The 16,704-nt window shown below is 39.8% G+C and overlaps 1 long non-coding RNA gene across 2 annotated transcripts in view; it reads left to right on the top strand.

Moving 5' to 3' along the window:
• Positions 1-9,321: 9,321 nt before the first annotated feature.
• LOC116851563 overlaps positions 9,322-16,704 on the top strand; it is a 10,809-nt gene continuing 3,426 nt past the window's right edge. Inside the window, exons 1-6 of one of the 2 annotated variants that reach the window (XR_004379610.1) lie at positions 9,322-9,748; positions 11,458-11,582; positions 13,182-13,498; positions 13,913-14,104; positions 14,301-14,685; positions 14,800-16,575. This is a non-coding gene — a long non-coding RNA (uncharacterized LOC116851563). Of the gene's footprint in view, positions 9,749-11,457; positions 11,583-13,181; positions 13,499-13,912; positions 14,105-14,300; positions 14,686-14,780; positions 16,576-16,704 lie in introns of both variants that reach the window. The other variant, XR_004379609.1, reaches the window with a different exon arrangement.

Below are 16,704 nucleotides of genomic sequence, written 5' to 3'. Positions count from 1 at the left end.
AGAGAGAGAGAGAGAGAGAGAGAGAGAGAGAGAGAGAGAAGGTAGGGAGATAGTATGTAAAAGTTAGTTAAATTTAATGATGTAAATTTTCCATAAATTATACAAGCTCAAGTTGACTAACGCTGGAAAATAAGGGTTGTAATTATTGTCGTGAAAAAGTATGAAAACGCGAATAAACATATTATACGTATAATCCGCATATTATGTATCACGACAGCGATTCAGTAAGCATGTACGAAGAGAAGATATTTGTTTTACGAATTTTCGTGTAATATTCCACCCGGCGTGCTGAAATATTTCATAGTCTACGAGCACGAGAATAGGCTCGAATTTTTGTTACTGCCTGTACTTTCCGTAATATCATCGTCGTTCGATAATAACAGTGAAAGCGTTTACTTCGTATTAGTCGTATGACTGAGTATTGATTGAAGGGAAGTCTGATGTGACGTTATAGAATGAATTTTGCTCGGTCTCTCGCGCGCACCTCGTCGCGACTTCCTGCATTCCGATACGCGCGATATCAATATTAAGGCGGTCGCGAGAAGTATCGGGAAAGGAAGATAATAAAAAGGAGAGGGTGCGCACAGGAAAGCGAGTCTCATTGACTTTTATATGTAGAGCGTGATGGTGAAACGCGGAGAAACGCGATTGGCGGCACCGCGTAGGCGGGAATTCGTTGCGTAAACGCTCGGCACCTCGATGCATTATTACGTTATCAGCAAGCCGCGTTATTATGTTATCATTATTCGAGAAACGCTCGGAGGGAGGACGAGGGAGGGGGGAGCCAGCGAAGAAATTTAATTACACGTCTTAGCAAGGTGGCAAACGTTGCCTCTCTCAGGAGTGTGGAAAAAGTTCGTGATAAACGAACCCCGTTTTTAGCTAATATGCTCTTATAGCTCGCGGCGCCTCATCGTCGATTGCGTCTCATCAGCGATATTCTCGTTCTGCACGCTATCTCATGTGTATGTTCTCAGAAAAAAGGAAAAAGATACAGATTCTCTGCAGAGCTGAATGATAAATCGTGGAAAATTTGTTATTCTTCACGGACTCGTGGTTGTTGTTATTTTTATGGGAAAGCGTTATTGTATCGTTTTTGGTCATGCAACGTCACGGTTACTTCGATTGACTTCATGTTGTTATGAAAAAGATGGGAGAGCTTAAAACACTCACGTCGGATGAAAGCATTTGGTGAAAAAAAAGAAAGAGAGAAAGAAATGGAGAGAGAGTGTGTAAAAGTCAGTTAAATTTAACGACATAAAATTTCCCTGAATTATACAAGCTCAAGCTGACTGACACTGGAGAGTAAGGGTTGCAATTTTTGCCGCGGAAAAAGGCATATAAATACGAATAAACATATTTAACACATGTTCCACATATTTAATGTATCATGTATCATGTCGAGCAATTTAGTAAGCATCTACAAAGAGAACAAATATTTGTTTTTCATGCCGGCAACGAACGACTCAACATATCAAGCTAACGATGACACGCAAGCATTTTACAGCTGGTTATACTGCGATGTTAATAAATTACACTGAGAAAAATCCCTCGGTGGTCAGAACAAATGCACCTCTGCTGATCATTAGGAAAACAAATCGAGAACAGTTACCGTTGCAAATCATTTCTCATCATTTGTCAATTTAACAAATATACATTGTCTGAGATACAAATCACATTTATTCTCGTCTATTCAGATTAGGTCAGTTATGTCACCATTACGCAAGTGTTGCTTACAGCAGTAAATTGAAAATAACAAATCATTCGTTTCCATAGGATTATTTGCTGTCCTATAACAACAGGCCATTTGTCGCGGCTACTAAAGTTTTGTTAAGTTAACAAAACGTTTTCTCTCTATCTCTTTATAGTCGTGATAACCGAGAAATAAAGGCATTCGCCGTAAATTCCCTGAAGACTTCACGCTTCTTTCGATTATTTATCGAATCGCGGCGAGATTTTTTTCATTGAAAGTGCCAACATACCGGAGTCATCGGACCGCGTCTAACACCCTAATCCACTTTCCTCAACAAATATTGACAGGGAACCTCTTCAAACATGTCGCGAACAGAGTTTAAGCACTTTTATTTATTATACAATTTTGCCGTCATCCCAGAGCGCGTCAAGCCCACAGGTGTCTCTCCACAGTTTCAACGAGCGCGTTTTCATCGAGCTCCCGTCACTTATTGTGCGTATACGTTAATCACGAGCTATCAGCGGTGCGCGCAATAAACGCTCGGCATAGTCGTATGCGCATTCTACATAGCTCAGATCGACTATACGTTCAGTCAGGGACATTCTTCGCCTCGCGAACGACGCCGGGTATTCGAATACTCGCGGAAAATTCCCTGGATGCCCTGAGGATTTTCATAGTCGGCGGCTTCGCGCCGTACTGGCGCCGCTTCATTTCCGCGTCTTTGAGATCGTCGAACCTAACTGCTCGTCGTGGACGGCGCTCGTTTCATTGGTGTAAAAATCGCCAGGGACAGACGTGCCGAATCCTTTTTGCCAAATCGCGTGACCCGACGACACCGCGGGAAAAACGAGGAGCGTGCATCGTACTTTTCTTACCGGTGAGTGAAAGGCGATATTAAGCGGAATCGCTCGTAGCTCGCTTCGGCTTATGCAACTTTCGCGACGGCGATGGCGGCGGCGGCGGCGACGGCGGTAGCACCGGCGAAATGAAATTTGGACGTTGCACGCGAGCGCAATTTCTTCTTGTTCTAACTTTCTTACGGCAGCGCTATCCAGCTATCACTTCTGCGAATGCGTTCGCATGATTACTAACGAGCTTTTAAATTGTCGCACCTTTTTTCTCACCTTGGCGTGCGTGTCACGAAAAAAAAAGATTTGCTGTCACAATTAAAAATCTGGCTAACCTAGCAAATCCGTAACGAACAGTCAGTCAGATATGTTACGATAAAATCGCAGAGTTACGCGAGATTTGCGGTTGTACTTAATAAAGTTTCATGTTACAACACAGCAGATTTGTTAATACAGCAAAAACGATTCACAGCTGATAGAAAATATAGCTTGATATACGCATATATATAGATTAATCTTTTTACTGTTGTATCAAAGGAAATTTGGTATATTGACGGATTTTATTACAGCTGAATTCTTAGTTGTCCTAATAATAAAGGTTAGTTAAAACCAAAATGCTTACTGAAATATCTGTGTGTGTGTATGTGTGTATGTGTGAGATATTTACTCTCTGCAATCACATATATTAACAACATGATATCGAGTAATGCAATAAAATATTACAAATAAAAATATACACATGTAAAGATACATATGATTATATCAATATATTATATTTCAAATAACATAATTACTAGTATAAAAAAAGGAACTTAAATTATATAATGCATAATAATATATTTTTTATTACAAACATTTGCATTCAGACTTAGTAAGAACGCACTTCTCCGTAAAATAAACTAAAATATTTCTTTCTTATGTATTGAATAAAAATGCATTGATTTATCTGATAAAATTAATGAATTTGTTTCGCAAACTTCCATTAGAAGATATGAAATGATTTGTTGTAATAATTAAGATAATATCAACAAAAATGAGTTTGCTTTATAAGCAGGTTAATAAGGTTTCCACGCATAATTTTTTTCCTGCACTAGCAAGTCCGTTTATTTATAACGTTTTTATCCAGCAAGTTATAAATGTAGATTTTTTTAATCAACTAAATCATTTTTTCCGTGTTGAAATCTTTAAATTATTTCGAATATTTTAGGTATATATAATGTATATATAAAACTTTATAATTTAAAATGTAACTTCTGGCGTTGACAATTTTTAACAATAGAAATTGCAATATGTCTGAGTTTTCTACGTTACGCGGAAAAAGATATATTTCATAAAATCATGTTTTATAAAAATGTTTTTATATCTTATTTTACACTTTATTATTTATACTTATTTACACATATTAGAGAGAGTGCATTTATATTACGAAATAATCTAGAAACTTTTGCGACAAAATTTTCTACAGTTTTATTGCGTGATCCGTTTTAACGTTCAGCATTCAGTTTATGTCAATAATATCAATATTGGATTTGAGATATGTCAATACTTTTTATGATATGTAGTAACTCTATTACCCGGATATTTGTGGTTATTGATTCGTTCGAATTTAATCGTTCATTTACGTCGCTATCCACTTAATTCCGTTTCGCGAGATGTTTTCTATTCGCGGATAAGGACGATTAAACAGATAATTGAGTGTAACTCCGAGACATTAACGGACAGGCTTTCGACTCGTCGCTGGTGCGTTAAAGTTAAAGACAAAGTTATGAGAAGCCGACGGGCACGGAATAATAGTCTAGATTTGCGACAAAGAAAAGCAGTTTAAACGCTCCGGCGAAATACGAGGGTTTTCCTAATGTTTCGTCGGCAAGATTAGTACTCGTGCGAATAAGTAAGCCCTAAAATAAACGATTACGCGGCCATGTCGAAAATTTATCGCGAGTCCGCCCCGTTAAAATCGGTTTATCTCGATTTCAGAGTTACTCGAAATTGATAAGACAGCCGCGTTTTGCGGTTTCAAAGATGAATAAAGTTGCGGCAAATATTCGAGATTATCAAACTTCGCGGCCGACTTTTGATGTATACAGTAATCTGAAGCCACTTTAACTACATGGGACCTTGATCGCTTTCATGAAGTTGAGTCAATTACGCGCTTCATTAATTTCGGCTGGTACGCATTCTCTTGTCAATCGACGCGCTTCAATGGCTCTGCGTAGAAATTCGCGTGAAATTCGCGATACATAGCGCGGAATTGAAGCGGGAAAACGATTAATTCGTACGCCCGTTATGCTTTCTATCATACACAGATGATAAATGAATATTACTAGCCAACAGTTATTGCTCATCGATGAGCGTGTCAAGTGCGTGGCAATATGTATAGTATTGTTTGTACATTCGTATTACAATTTTTCGGGAGTCTTTACGCGTGGAAGCGCACGGATACCGTAATTATTTTACATTAATACTCGACCCAAAGTGATTGCGACAAGTTTGCATTTAATTTAACACGCGGATATAGCGCGCGCGCATAAATACATGCGAACCTTATATATGCGCGGCGCCGTGGAATGCGATGCATTTTGCAATTATCGTGCATTAGCTGTGTCTATATCGAGTAAACCGATTTGAAAGGCCGATAAGGACATATGGAATATAATTGTAAGTTCGAGTAAGCGCGCAGAGAATAAAAGCTACGTTGCGCCAACGCGATTTCACGCGCAATGTGCGCAGACACGGGCGAATTCCAAGGAAATCACAATAACACCGTCAGACTATCGCTCTTCAGCCACTTCGTGGGCGTTGAAGAATCTTTCGTATATTGCCGTAGAAGGAAAAGTAATTATCGGTAATTGAATCGCGAGATTGCCAGTAAGACATTTATTTACGATTGGAAAGGAAAAATACAACTTGAAACTTTTGTTTATATGTAACAAAAATGTATTAAATTGTTAAATAAAGTTTGAAGGGATATTTATTTGCTCATTTAAAATTATTTGGCTGAAATTGATTGTCGTGAATTATTAAAAGCATTAATTAGAATATTGTTAATTTCGTCACACCTAAATGAATTTATAAACAGCAACATTTGAACATTAAAATAAAAAATAAACACGAATTTAGTACACTCATGATAGAATAATTTTACCTCATTTATACGGGTTTGTATAATTAGCATATGAAAAAAAATCTTCCTATTCTCTGATGAGAATATAATTACATATTTTGTGTATCTTTTATAGGCGCTACAAATATAGTTTTCTATATTTTCTATAGTTTTTAATAATGCGTGAATCCTTAAATAATTTTCGTTGTCTTTTTGGCATTAAGTATTATGTAATCCGTGGCATTAAGTAAGGCTATTTTAAGGCGCGACAAGGCTATTGACAAAGCACGGGCGACTATTGATCCGTGCGATTCGTGGCAACAAAGTGGAAAATATACATTAACGTCACTTTGAGAATACGCCGCCTTTTGAAAGGCGCAAGGTCGAGCGGTTTTATGAGGTCTCTAATTCCGCAATCAGTTTCGTAAAGTTTCTAATTGTTTAACCAAATTTCAGGGTGCGCGCGCAGCGAGGAAACACGCGTATCCGAGTACCTCGTTGCCGTCGAGGTCACAATTTTACTTTATATAATTTCGTTTCTGTCTGTCTGTCTGTCTCTCTCTCTCTCTCTCTCTCTTTCTCTCATTTTCAACACTTTGTCACGATATTAGCATACTTCTTACTCGCTCGCACCCCCGCGAAGGAGGGACGCGTTGTTGATTGACTTGACACAGTTTGCACGATCACCGCATTCGGCGCGAACACGCCGCGAAGGTGGACGAGATAATTGTTTTTTCCGCACCTTAAGATATGCCTTCGACAGTCGCCGGTAAGCGGCTTCATCCGATGCGTTCGTGTATGCAATTGGCGCGATACACTAAGAAGGATGTATGCCCGCGCCAGTTTGTATTACAATTCTTTACGATGACCGAGTAAATCGCAAAAATTCTCTATTTTCCTGCTAATTGCGCGTTTCCGTGTCCTGTGTCAATCTCACGAAAGACTCGCCGAGAATCCAAGAACGAATAAAGCCGCGGCGCAACTTAGAGACCATAAAATATTCAAAGAACTCTCGAAGGAGTGAACCTCGCCGTCAAAGAGAACTTGGGATATGCCGCGCGAAGTGTTCCCGAGCCGAAGGAGCTAAAGACCTCCGTTTGCCGTGTTAGCAAAGGACTCGAGATGGATCGTATCGGTGATCCGTGAAATTTTCGTGCTCGTCCGCGACGGTGCCTCGCACCAGTGTAAACGACGGGCGGACTTCGCCGGTTTGCTTACAGTAACAACACCAAGACGTTCGTCAAGCCGGTTCCTTACTCCTTCGGCAAACTGCGGCCATCATGCTTGATTCATGGATCCGGTGGTTCCGGTGAATTTGCCCCTTGGCTTTACTTAACTGGCGAATCGCGGGGGGTAGATATTATCTGGAAAATTAAAGGTCCGAGACTCTACTAATTTCGCTGAGATATTCATGAGATCCCCGGTTAAAAAATATTTTTAATAAACGAGACAGAAGCTTTTAATTGGAGGAAGTACTGAGTTGGTTGTATAAGCGCGGCTTATTTTTAGTTCGGCTGAATATACGAGAAATAGGTTTTGTTATTTTGCGATGTTGAGATTCTTACAAATCTTTGCACACGTTAATGTCTATTACGTATTACGTAATCATCATCTAATGCACACTCACATAAAATCTTTGCGTCGTTCTATGAATACAGATAGTTTTAAGTTTGAAAGTTCAAGTAGATTTCTGATCGCAAAAAGGATTCATGTAGTCGTAAAACTCCCAGTAACAGTTCGCGTGACTACACCGTGAAGATAGGATAGACCGATCGGAATTGGCTTGGAACGTAAGAAAGCGAGATTGAAAATATATAATGTGATAATGCGTCCTGTGTAATTAAAACACCTAATGAATGTCGAGATAGCATTCGATTGAAATAGTATTATTAAATTTTAACTGCGATAGAATCAGATCTAGAGAGAGAGAGAGAGAGAGAGAGAGAGAGAGAGAGAGAGAGAGAGAACCAATATTTGTCGAACTATCGTTCGTTTAAATTAACGATTGTTAGGAGGGAAAAGCGAGAACGTGAAATTTTCTGATACAGTAATGCGTCTCTAGAACGTTTACCGAAATTTGCAACGTATATCTTTATGATAAGGAGTTTCCGCGTGACGTTACGTGTGCGCGAGAATGCATGAGGAGACATAAAGTTTTACGGTGTTTCAATATATCCAAGAGCATAACGCGGCTGTGCATTATCATATGATGCCTCGCGAGAGACTTTGCTTCTACATACAGTAAGGTTGACAATAGAGAATGAGGCACATTCTACCTTACGGCTCATTTCGGGGCGATATGACGGGACTAGCGCAATAACTTTTCCAACAAATTTCGGCAACCCCAACGACGGAATATTAAAGTTGAGAAAAATGAAGGGAAGTCTCCTCGAGGAACGGTTAAAATTAATGATATGTAATACACAGCAGGGGTGAAGCGAAAGGGTGGGATAAAATAAGTGTTTCTCCATCGGCTTTGCGTAAAAAGTCAGCCGTGACATCGCACGAGAAGAAATACGAGAACTAAACAATGCGGAGATGCAAAGTCCTCTTCGACGTATCTCATAAATTTCATTTATCTCCCGAGTCCGACAGCAAAAAATATATTCAGTGCAGAATCGCTCGCGCATACCAACTGTGCCCTCTCGTGTCTGTCCCAAATTTAATCTCCAGGGAAGCTACTTTATCCTCAACGCCCGAACTTGTTGCGGCACTAATCACAGCGAGAAAAAATAACGAGACAACCGTGTTATCATAATATTGTCGCTCGCGTGTTATCGCGTTGTCACAACAGCGGTGGCGACAACAATGGCCGCATAACTCAATTCCGACGTGCTGAAATTGCCTGGCTAGGCCGCTCTGCGAAAAGCCGTGAACCAACGTTTCTAGTCTTTCATTTCCAGATTTTCAGGGTGGAGATTCGGGACAGAGAAAGAGAATGAAAGATGAAGCGACGAGCGGTTGCATTCCCTTGAATATGCAACGAAATAATATATCGCGAGCCCGATATCCAATACATTTCCAACAATGAGGTCCCTTTCGAATTATCGCGCTTTTGTTTCCTCGCCATTCGGTATTTTCTGTTCTCTTCAACCCTCTCTCGCTACCATCCGCAATTGCGGCGCGAAATCACGACGAGAAACTCGCGAAGCGTTAAGGAATCGTGGGATGTGTTATTCTGACGCATACACATATGCACACATATACAGTTACGATAACTCTTTTATTAAAAGAATATCGAATGAGCGGGATTCATACAGATAAATTTAATAAATCGATTCGTCTAAAACCAATTTTAAATTTAAGCATTTTGATTGCGCGATAATATTGGATTAGGACACGATATTTTTACTGGCACATATATTATATCAAATTAAATCTGCAGATGGCAGAAAATTCATCGGAAACGAAAAGTAGGACATGCAAATATATATACATCTCTCGCGGGTGGAAAACTTGTTAATGGAAATTTTTAATTATTGAGCGGCTAAAGAGTATTTACCGCAGCGATTGAAGTTAATTGCAAGGTGCATTTATTCCGAAGCGCTGCCGCATTAAGTGATCGATATACCTGCGGTTCGCAAAAATAAATTGTGAAATTAATGAAATAATCAAGCAAATGCATGTGAGATTAAAGTAATTCGTGACTCGTATAATTTTCAGAATTATACGTTCAATCGGAATTTCATTTGCGGAAGAGTTACGCGCTCGAGCACGCATATCTCGACTATTTGTCTATTGATCGGTCTATAGCAATGGGAATTTCTGCAACTGTAGAACGACGCGCAGGATCAATGAGACTGACGTGCAAAACAAAAGGAAAAGGGAGAAAACGAACCGAAGAACATGAAAGAGGAACAGACGCGAGTCGTGACAATACGAGAAAGCTTGTAAGGGGATAAGGAGGCTCAGCCGTCTTAAAAGACGATTCTAAGATACGAGCTAGAGAAAATAAGAAGAGAGGAAAAGAGGGCAGTGTGAGTGAAATGGGCCGTGGAGAAAGAAGAAAGGACGAAGCATGGGGTATGGCCGATAACAAAGGATGCACGAATCTCTGAGACAAGGAAGTCGCAAAGGAGGGCTCCTCTAAACTGTTAAAATCCGGTGAGCAATCTAGAAAGTAATCCGAAGTGTCGAGTGAGTAGAGCTCGAGGATTTCCTTCGTTTTCCAAAAAGAATTACTTATCGTACTACCGTGTACCTGGCGGCGGGTTTTCGGAAAAGAGACGATGAGAGTTTCTGAAGACGCGGCGATACCTGGAGTATCGCTCTTATTTTTCGATTAAATAATACTTAAAGCTCCTTTGTCAGAATAGGGCGTGAAATTCTTCCTCGTAGAGGAAAGTCTACTGAATCTAATGTGTGTAACATCTGTTTGCTGTCTCTTAAATATAATATACGGAACATATAAAACTATGTACTACCGCGTTTTATTATAGATTCTGACAAAATTTGACAGTTTCTCTGTATATTCGCGGTCAGTTATCTCTATTGTAAATTTCGCGTAGAGAAAATTTTATCCGCCCACGCGAAATTATGGAATATTTCTAGCGCGTTACGGCGAGAGAAGCCAAAGTTCTTTGGATCATTTTCCGAATTCTATCGCTCGTTAGCTGACGTTTGTTCTCATTTCTCATGCGTACTTTAAGCTAAGTTTTGCTCTACACAAGCGCGGCGTAACGAGTCGCACCATGTGTGCGAGTACCAGCAATAAGCAACAGCTGGTCCATGTCGTATCTTCTATCCGAATAATTCGCGTGTTATAAACCCCCTCTTTTCGTATTTCTCCCATTCCTCCAGTCGCCGTTTAACACTTTTCATATCGCCTAGACCATATACCATCCGTATACTATCTCGCGGCGTGTCTTGCAAAAAAAAAAGATGTATATATATGAAAAATATCATTAGAGAGCTTGTAAAAGGAAATTAATTATTCTGAAAAATCATTATATGAGCTACGTGTCGGTAAAATTAAATGCTTCGTGAAGACTGTCAGGTACTTAAAGGTAATAGCAATTTTCTAAATTGCGATAATGTTCGTTTATCGTGTGCGGTAATGTTATACCGAATACGAGCTTTACTTGTAGCCTGTTATGAATTTCTATATCCAATGGTAATCACGTGGAGCGTGCATGCGGTCGCTACGTGCATCGCCGCACGTAAATGCACGTGTGTGCACGCGCCCACTTCGTGCGTGCGCGTGTTGCGCCAAGTTCTTGTAATAAAACCGGACCTCTCGTCTACGCCTTTTCCCGTTCTGTAGCCTGTTCTCGTTTCGATCTTCGCAGGAAGCATTGCCGCCGCGAAATTAGATCGTCCACCGACGAAAGCCGCGAGATAGTCCGATTGAATTTCCGAATGCCCTAGAAACACAAGCCTGAAACGGGCCGTCTCCACGTAGCAGAGCTGTGCTATTTTATCGAAGTTGATTACGTAGTGCGACGAAATTCGACTAAACCGACATAGTAGATTAAAAATTCCGGGAATTAATTATTATCAGCGGCGAATATCGATATAATATATATCGGTGATTTTTAATACTACCTGTCGTCCTCTTATTGCGTTTTTACGCGCATATATCGGCGAGAATCCTAATTTCCTTCAATTCATTTTATAATTGCCCTTTTTATATAGCAGAAGCTAATAACAATTACAGATATTATTACAGATATTATGAACTCGGAATAATCGATAATAACGCGAGAATAGTGTGGTACAAGCGATTTACAATTACAGATGTGTTATCATAGGCATTATAACCTCAAAGTATACCCGTTATATAAATCGTCGTTTTCTTTCATTTTTTCTTCTAGCCATACCGATGAGAAGAACAGAGGTAATGACCGCGTTGTGGGGAGAAATGGCGTGCGCCAATAGTTGGAGCAGATCGACACACGTTGAGCTGGTGTTCGAGGTATCCCGGTGCAGCTGCATTTGTGTGAGTGTCATTACTCTCGTCATGCTCCATAGGAACACTTTCACTGCCTTTTAGCTTAAAGTCCATCGGACACGATCGACTATACACGTTGCGGGAAAATCTGCGAGCAACGCTGAGTCGATCTTTTTTGCAGTTTGCAAAGTACGCCGTCATTAAATGCTATCGCGAAAGAAAGAATTGTTTATGAAGTTGCGTAAGCGATGTCGGGACATAGTTTTTCTATCTTATGCGTCATCTTGTTGACTACAATCGATATTTACGCGCTGCAAACTTGGTAATTAAATTTATTTAAGTAATCAGTCATTTATAAAGTATGAATTAAATTTATTCAAACATTTAACTTTTAAAGTATGAGACCGTTTTATCTCTCGTATCAAGTGTAACAGAAATTAATTGATTCAAGTTATAGAAGAAGAAAAGAAAAGAGGAAGAAACAGTATTATTGACAAAAAGAATTACATGTAAGATTTATACATTAAAATATGTCCTGCTCGCGGCAATGTTAGATCATAGTGTAGTGACAGGAAGTACGGCCGAGGGTTTAATGAACGATCTCGTAATCACGGACGTGCGTAGCAAGTAGTGCTAGAAATGCACTATCTAAGAACCCATGTCAGTTAATTAACTTCAATGGAAGCCTATTCTTCACGTCGACGGTTTAATTAAACAACGGTTATCTGCCAAATTAAGATAATATCGCGTATTTGCAGTTTGAGACGGAAGAGACGTGCCATTTAGCAGAATGCAGCGATAAATCGCGCAAAAATGTATGTAATAGCTGTTATATATCTTGCCTCGTTAGACACACAGGAATATGATACAGTAATCGATAATAAGGCACACGTCTAAGCGCAAAGACGTTTTATGAATGTAGTAACAGCTATAAACATTTTGGCCGAGACATTTATTAGCTTATTAAAATGAGCGTAGGTGCTGATCAGGAGAGAAAGGCAGAAAAGTTGCAAGAGATTTTTATCGTGATAATATAGAGCCAGTTTTATGAGACGGTAAAACTTGGAATTCCAAGTTTAGAATCACCGACTTTAAGATACTTTGATACGACTTCCGTTGTAAGCGTTAACGAGCCACAGGAAATCATATCGGCGGGGATTTATTTGGGGATACCCAATTTGATAGGATTGGAAATCAAGACCTCAGGCGAAAGGTTTTCTTCAATAATCTTGTCGTAACCGCAACCATACCAATTAGAAAACTAATGAAAGAGAGTAAAGCGCGGTTGCGAGAAATCTCACTGATTTTTAACTAAAGCGTACCAATTGATTCGTCCAATCTCGTTTTCCCGTCAAGACAATGGGTCATCAAAGGTGAAATAGGACAACCGTTTTGCATCGATTTACATGGACGGTAAATTGTTCCTAAATTGCGTGCTATTCTCCCATAAAATAGCATAGCGATGAGCTAACACAATACAATCGATTAGAATTTGTTTCTCTTTTTTTTTGTATTTTGTCATCGCGCTCTTCTCTAATAACATTATTGTGTGAAAATACTCTACAAACTTCATATATTCTGTTGCAGTTCTACTTTCAGATGAAATCTTTCTCGCCATGTATCAGAAATATTACCTCTTATTCATAGCTTCCTACTTACAAGTTTTTATCGCATCTCGTCCTTGGGTGTCGAAAATGGAACAGAACGTCTCGGCCGAGTTGGTAGCTGGACAAAATCCAACTCGCCTTTCGCCCGCGAAATTCAAGACCGGAGTGCGGTACGCGGCATATCGATTTCCACCTACGATGCTTTTCTATCGCGCGATTCCGGCTTGTTGCGGGTCATACATAACGTTGCAGCGAAGGCGTAGTCGCCGACACGCCCGAACAATTCCCACAGCCGAGAACCGAAGCGAATGGTCACCATTATGGTGCTCACCGTGACATGTTACCAGTAGTTAAGCGGTAAGTTTAACTGTTGCTTAATATCACTTTTCAAAGGATGTTCATGGCAATTTGCGAATTGCTCGTATCGTACTAATTAAATCTGTAAATTAATATCAAGAGTAATTTCTTTTTTCGTACAATTCCTATGTTTTATACTAACACTATTTTTATAACTATTATTTTATAATTACTATTTTTATAACTAACATGCTCAGATCACTAGACAGTTGAGTTATTTTTGCAATTTATGATAGCTTTCGTTGAAGTTAAATTAAAAAAGAAGATAATTAAGACTAAGATGAAAAGTAAAAGATTGGAGAACCGTAATTAAGCGTGTCTGTGTGGCGTGTAAAAGTACTAATTACCAACATTTTAACAAAATCCGCAAGTCGGGGAGACAATAGTAAATTTGTACCTCCTTTAATTAAAAAGGCTCACGACAAAGTGGGTTAAGAGGTACGGAGCTTGAGTAAGTCAGTAGAACGTTCCCTGATGAGCAGCAGTTTCGGAGGAAGTGGTGAAATAAATACAACCACCGTACGAAGCTACTTGCGCAAATCTCTACAATAAAGAAGAAACGTCATTCTCTTCGGGGAAAATCGGTTCAAAGTTGAAATTAACTATGTAAGTGATTTTGCATTCATAGATCATTCGCAGTCACAAATTACCTAAATCATCTACCTTTATAAACAAAAATTGTTTTACGTTAGAAATTCATCGCAACGATAGGATGCATGTAGTTATAAAAATATTCGGTATAAAAAAAGTTATAAAGATACAACCGATGAAATTTGCATCATCGTTTTCGAATTGATTGCAGGACGGAAGAAGAAGCAAGTAATTTGAGGAAGATTCCGTATTCATCGTCGCAGTGAAACAAACGCGAAATCCCGTCGTTTAATAACCGCTCGCCAGATTCCCGTCTCTTCAAGGAAGTTACGAGATGAAAGTAAAATTACCAGTGTGTTCAACGTTAATTATGAGCGTTCGTACAGCGGAATATCTATGGAGCTGCGTCCCTCAAGTGGATTTCAGCGTGTCGACCTGCACACGCCGTCTGCCGATTATGCGGAGCTTCAGAAGAAGAATAAACTTCGCGCTGCATAAACGGCCGCTTAATTAATTTCGAACCCGCGTCTTAAGGGCGAATCCGACTTGCCTTGAGGTAACAGCTCGCGCTTAGCTCGCCCTTAAAAGAAAGCCAGGTGAGTGATAGTCATCGTTAGTCACCTCGCACCAATGCGTTTCCCCGAATTTATCTCCAGTCTGACCGTGCAGGATTTATTTTTGGCATGATAAGTGGACCTTTCTATCGTCAGGAAGCAGAGAGGGAAGATGAAGAGGAGCGGAGATATGCTGTGGGAGGGAGAGCCGCGAGGATGAAAGAAGAGAGTCCGTTAGTGACGTGAAGGAGAGAGCGGGAGAGACTATACCGACGATAGAGACGATGGTCGCTACGCTGTGAACTGGCTTTTCAACTCGTTCTCCACCTCTAATGTCCAATTTTTTCTGCACCGCTTCTTTGCGAGGCTCTGGGTTTTGCCACTTTAATTAACGGTTTTGCTAATGGCGGAATAAGAAGGAAGCGTCCGGGCTCGTTAAACGTCCCTTTCGTGAAACTTCTCTCTCTCTCTCACTCCCTTGCTCTCCTCTCTTTCCCCTCTCTCTCTTCTTACATTGGTGGTAAATCTTTGTTACATGGACTCATTTATGTTGTTATAGGAGAGCAGAAAGGGCACATATACGTATACGTCCCAACTACGAAATATTACGCAGAATGGAATCAGTAGTTGCGTATGGTTAAACGCTCTTCCTTTTTGTAACTCCATCCAATTCAACTTCTTTACGATACTTTTTTACGTGAACATTATATAACATCATATATGTTTCCCTTTGTAACTACGTTATTTTCAAGCAGAGTTCCCCCTTTTAGATACTTTTTCTTACCTTTGATACTTAAAGTTAAATTAGTGTATATTCGGCCTTTTCAGGAAGAAAGTGAGGAGAAGGAGGTGTAGAAAGCGCAATTTTTTGCTTTATGTACGTTATTTGTAGGTGCACCACTTAAAAGTTGGAGTGGAATTCGTTCGTGACGTTTGCGCTGTACGATCTCGCCAACGATGATTATTTGTTTCTTTTTCCCGGTTTGCAGGAGATTATAAGTTCTCGATTATATTCTCACGAGCTCTTGCGGCTAAGTCGGATATTTCCACTTTGACATTCAAAGAAACAACCGGTCGAGCAATTTCGCGAAGAGCAATCGAATTGCACGATATATTTTCTTTATATTTCAAAAAGCCTATTGAAAGCCTATTGAATATTATGTATTGAATCTCACATTGCGCCTTCAACTTTTTAATATCAGAAAGTTTGCATGTTGGAAAATTTCCACCGCGAGCAAATTCATGATAAACATTGATTGACGGCTTAACAGTGTAACGTACTATTACTTCCAGTGGTTTACGAGTATAAAATTTAACGTCACATTCTTGGAAATAAACATCATTAGCATTGTGGTGCGTCACGCGACAAATATATACGCAATTCTTTCATTTGCGAATAAATGTATTAGGAGATAAATGCTAAAAAAGAAGACAGATTACTTTCTGGCATTTCTGCGCTGTGGTCGGGAAAATTAAAATGGACGGTAAAAGGACATTTAACGTTCAAATTAATATCCGGAACTTTATCGTTTTTCTCTCGTAATTTGTCGACGTAGTGGCTTCACTGAAGTTATGATAAATTTGTTAAAGTCAGTCATAAAATGATAATGATCATTGTCTTCGAGTGTAAAGCAAAGGTTGAGAAATGAATCTCGCAGACTAAAAATAGACAATGGCCAGCCAGTGGTGCGCGTGTATTCAAGGAACCGCGCGACGATCCTGAAACTGTAGTGGAGGAGAAGAGAAAGAGTCAAGGATGAAAGTCGTCGTCGCCATCGTCGTCGTAGTATTCGGCTGGCTCGTTGAGTACCAAACGATCTGGCCGGGATCCAAGCTACCGGCAATCGATATAAGCGCGCTAGCTTATGAACAATGGGCTCGAATATCGCCGCAAATAAACGGAGCCGCACAATTTCAACTTACCCGACTCAAGTGAGCTTAACGTATATTACTAACCATAAAGAACGGATACCTTCGTAAAGAAACCTGCATGATAAGAATATCCGCTTATACGCTCTCTCTCTCTCTCTCTCTCTCTCTCTCTCTCTCTCTCTCTCTCTC

This window comes from Odontomachus brunneus, unplaced genomic scaffold (genome assembly GCF_010583005.1).
Source record: "Odontomachus brunneus isolate Ranch 3 - 2012 unplaced genomic scaffold, Obru_v1 Obru_scaffold_178, whole genome shotgun sequence".
NCBI lineage: Eukaryota > Metazoa > Arthropoda > Insecta > Hymenoptera > Formicidae > Odontomachus > Odontomachus brunneus.
The sequence above is the reverse complement of the archived record's forward strand: the minus strand, read 5'-3'. Positions and strand labels throughout refer to the sequence as shown.